Genomic DNA, 4,943 nt, shown 5'->3' on the forward strand with positions numbered 1-4,943 from the left:
TTTAAGGCTATGTGCGCACGTTGCGTACAGTCACTGCAGAAATTTCTGCAGCGATCTGAAGAGCACATGTGCGCTTTAAATCGCTGCAGAAATGTCCGTAGTGAAAAAAAAAAGCCGATTCCATGCGCTCTGCCTGCAGCTCCTGCCATAGACAGAGCAGGAGCTGCCGGCAAAGCGCACGGAAGAAGTGACATGTCACTTCTTAGAACGCAGCGCTTCGGCAGAAGCCGAAGCGCTGCGCTCTAAAACGCCACGTGCGCACGGCCCCTGCACAATCTCCATAGACTGTGCAGGGGACGCAGGAAGCATGCAGTTACGCTGCGCTACAAAGCGCAGCGTAACTGCATGAATTACGCACACGTGCGCACATAGCCTAATAGTTTTTTCATCATCATTGGGACCTGACCCCCTTCTCTATTCCCCAATACACATATTATAGGGGCTAAGGGTAATTTGATTGTAAATACTTACTAACTTGTCCCAATAACCTGACACCCAAAACATTTTTTCCAATAAAGTCTGAGTATCTAAACTAATGTTCTTCTTCCTTCATTTCCTTTTTGCTGGAGCAGAGGTCGCCCAACCTGTCCCCTCATTATGACATTAAATACAAGTGCAGCTCAATAAATTAGAATATGATCAAAAAGTTAATTTATTTCAGTAATTCAATACAAAAAGGGAAGCACATATATTATATAGTCATTACAGAATGATCTATCAAGTGTTTATTTCTGTTAATGTTAATGATTGTGGCTTACAGCCAATGAAAACCCAAAAGTTATTATCTCAGAAAATTAGAATATTATATAAAATTATTATTATATTAAAACTATATAAGACCAACTGAAAAAATGCTTTTACACTCAGAATTGTTGGCACCTACTTAAAAGTCTTATATAATGAACACTGCACTCTCTTGATAAAATGAAGACAAAAACTTGGGGGTTTTTTTGCAAAAAAAGTGATTTTTTTTTTTTATTTATTTGATGGCGACAAAAGATGGTGGACGTTTCGGCCCAACGGCCTTTATCATGTACAGTCGCTCCACAAGAGGGCTGTTTCAGAAGATTTGAAGAAAGTAATGGAGCAGGATGGAAGGATTACCACCAAGAATAATTTATAATACAAGAGTTCCCAGAGGGTGAAGTCTGCAGAGGAAGGATATGTGTTAATTGATTATAATTGACAATCTTATTCCGTATTAAGATAATAAATCACCTTTATCACTTTTTTTTATGAATAATATTGCGATCAGTGCCATATGGATTGTTGGAGCAGTGGCGATTTCTAGGGGTGAATATCGCAACCAATAGGGTGCAGTATCTTCTTTAAATCCACCTAGAATAGGTTTTTCTCTGATGCCTCATTGGGGGACACAGGACTATGGGTGTTATTGCTGCCTATCCATAGGAGGACACTAAGTAGATGCAAAAGCATAGCTCCTCCTCTGCAGTATACACCCCCTGGCCGGGCCAGGCAACCTCAGTTTTAGCTTAGTGTCTGTAGGAGACACTTCCTTTCAAGGTTTGTTATTTTTTGAGGGCGACGGTTTCCTTTTGGGACCGATCTCCCACTACCATCAACGGGCGGGAACGTGGAGTGTCGCCTCCACGTACCCCCTCCTGTGACGCTGGATCCTGGGCTGGACAACGGGTTCCACAGACACCGATTTTCCAAAGCCCAGGGTAGAGGCCTGTGCCCCTATAGCCCAATTCCTCAGCCCCTCCTTGCAGGCTCTGAGTTGAATATGACACAGCAAGCTGACTGCTATTTTCACTGCCTGGACGGAAGCAGTGTTTTAAGTTGAGATTCCCCCCTGACTGGTTTCCCAGACAAAGGGAGAAAAGACGCTGCAGCATTTACAAGGATCCTGCACACACAGTGTTAACTTTTCTCTAGCTTGCTGGCTGGAGGAGGGGGGGAAGTCACTCCTGTTTGCAGAAAGTCCTGCAGATAATTTCCGGTGGCAGGGGGAGGGCTCAGGGACTCAGGCTGTTTATTTGCTCTGTTTATTTGCTCTAGCAGAAAATCTGGCTGATAACCACCAGTTACAAGCTGTGTGCTGACTGGAGGGAGAGGGAGGAAAACTATCAGAAGCTCCCCGCCATTTTTTACTACCCACAGCAGGGGGGGGCACACTGAATTCATCTTCGCGCTCTTTTAGCGCTAAGCCCTGCCCCCACGGCCGCGATAAGCCCCCCCCAGGAAAGCGTGCGAGATCTCCATAGAGCTTAATCCTTCCTGAGGACAGGGCCAGGTGAGGTGCTTGCTTCAATTGTAGCTCTGCTGAGCATTGCTCCCCTTCCTGGCATACTCCTATTAGGAACATGCAGAAATCTAAGGGCACTAAGAGTGCTAAGGCCCACATAGTCTATTATTCAGCCTGCACTGCCTGCCACGCTGAGCTACCACGTAAACACATCTCTTCTCTCTGTGAGTCCTGTGCCCCTATAGCCCCCCAAGACCCCCCTGCCACCACCGCCGCAACCGTCAGCCCAGAGCCTAGGGCTCCCAGCCCACCGGAATGGGCACAGTTTCTGTCCAAATCCATGGAAAAACTGTCACAGAACCTGGTGCTGGCTATGCAATGTCATCCTCCACACCCTTCTGGGTCCCTGGATGGAACGCAGCCTGAGGATACCCCTATGGAGGATCCTTCTGAGGTAATCCGGGCACATGCTTCACCGGTTGCAGGGATCAGGAAAAGAGCACACGGCCGGGTGTCTCCAGCGGGCTCTCCCTCGGGAGCACACAGGGCAGGCTCTCGCACACGCTCCACGGCTTCTGAAGAGCTGGAGGAGGGAGAATGCTGTTTATACCAAGAGGATTCCTTAGTTTCAGCCTCCCCAGATGATCAAACTGCAATAGACTCCCTTATAGCAGCAATCAACCAAACTCTGCATGTGGAGGATCCCCCATCCACTACCACTGACCATGCGGTCTCCTTTAAGAGGGCAAGGAAACCCAAAAGGTTTTCGCTGATCACCCAGAGTTTCAGGATATCCTCACAAAGCAAAGGGAGAAGCCTGACAGGCGCTTCGGCAACCGAAAACTCATGCAGTCCGGTACCCTTTTGCCTCACTTGCCCCTAAGGGCTGGGACGATCCGCCCTCGGTCGACGCCCCCCGGTCTCCCGCCTTACCACAAAGACGCTCCTGTCTTTACCTGATGGTTCCTCCATCAAAGACCCGACAGACAGGTGGAGCACCTCGCCCGCTCTGCTTTTGAGGCTGCGGGTTCCTCCCTCTCGCCCTCCTTTGCCTCTGTGTGGGTCGCAAAGGCGATCTCGGTCTGGGCAGAATCCCTTAACACTTCGCTTGAGGAATCCCAGTTCACTCATACCTTCACAGAGGTAACAGCTAAAATTGCCACTGCGGCGGTACATCATCCAGGCCTCCATGGACGCTGCTACCTGCGCAGCGTTTGCCACCTCAAATACCATAGCCATCCGTAGAGCTCTCTGGCTCCGACAATGGCGAGCGGACTCTGCCTCCAAGAAGTCTTTCACGGGCCTTCCCTTTTTTCCAGACCGATTGTTTGGCGAACGTCTGGCCAAGCTCATTTCTGACGCCACGGGAGGAAAGAGTACCTCCCTCCCCCAGCTGAAGTCCAGGACGTCCTTCACCAGATGTCCACAGTCCTCGTTCCGCTCGTTTCGGAACTCATTTGGTTGGTCGACATCCCATGCTGTCCCCGCCACCAGCCGCGGACTACGCAGAGACAGACCTTCTCCGCTCTCCCCGAAACGCACTTCGTCATGGCAGCCTAGACCGAAACAGTTCAGGACTAGGGAGACTCAGCCACGACGTTTTCCCCCCTCATGACTCCTTCGGCGCCCCGGAAGACACACTCATTGTAGGATGTCGACTGCGGCTCTTTCAACACATCTGGGCTGCCGCCTCACACGACAAATGGGTGCGAGACCTTGTGTCTTCCGGTTACCACATAGGATTTCGGACCCAACCCCCGAGTCGGTTCTTTCTTTCAAACCCCCCAAAGACTCGAAAACGACGCAAAGCTTTTTTCTCAGCAATCCACTCGCTCCAAACAACATGAGTGATAATACCTGTCCCAGACGAGAAGTTCGGGGGTTTTTATTCCAACCTCTTTGTGGTCCCCAAGAAGGATGGGTCAGTTCGACCCATCCTGGACCTCAAACACCTAAACAAACATGTGCACGTACGGAGATTCAGAATGGAGTCCCTAAGGTCCATTATTGCATCCATGGTCGAAGGGTAATTCCTCGCCTCCATAGACATCAAGGACGCGTACCTGCACATACCCATCGCCCCAGATCACCAAAAGTTTCTCCGCTTCGCAATTCAGGACTCCCACTTTCAATTCGTAGCTCTACCCTTCGGCCTTGCCACCGCACCAAGGGTCTTCACCAAAGTCATGGCGGCCGCCATGAGCGTCCTTCACGCCAGGGGAGTAGTCGTTCTCCCTTACTTGGATGACCTCCTCATCAAGGCCCCCTCCTTCCGCGACTGCTCAACCAGCATACAGATCACTGTGGATAACCTATCCCTCTTAGGGTGGCTAGTGAATCTGGACAAATCATCCCTGATCCCATCACGATCCATCACCTTCCTGGGGATGTCCCTGGACACCCATCGGGGCTTGATCCTTCTCCCTCAGGATAAGGCAATCGCTCTTCAATGAGCGGTACACTGCCTTCTACGTCCTCCGTCTCACTCCATTCGATTCAACATGAAAGTGCTCGGCAGGATGGTGGTGGCTATGGAAGCAGTACCCTTTGCTCAACTGCACCTCCGCCCACTGCAGCTAGCCCTTCTAGTGGCCTGGGACAAGAGTCCCTTCTCCCTGGACAGACATCTTCACCTGACGCCTTCAGTCAGGTACGCACTCCGCTGGTGGCTTCGGTCCTCATCCCTATCGAAGGGGAGATCTTTTCTCCCAGTGAACTGGCTGGTCCTGACCAC

The sequence above is a fragment of the Anomaloglossus baeobatrachus genome, chromosome 5, assembly GCF_048569485.1.
Source record: "Anomaloglossus baeobatrachus isolate aAnoBae1 chromosome 5, aAnoBae1.hap1, whole genome shotgun sequence".
Lineage (NCBI taxonomy): Eukaryota > Metazoa > Chordata > Amphibia > Anura > Aromobatidae > Anomaloglossus > Anomaloglossus baeobatrachus.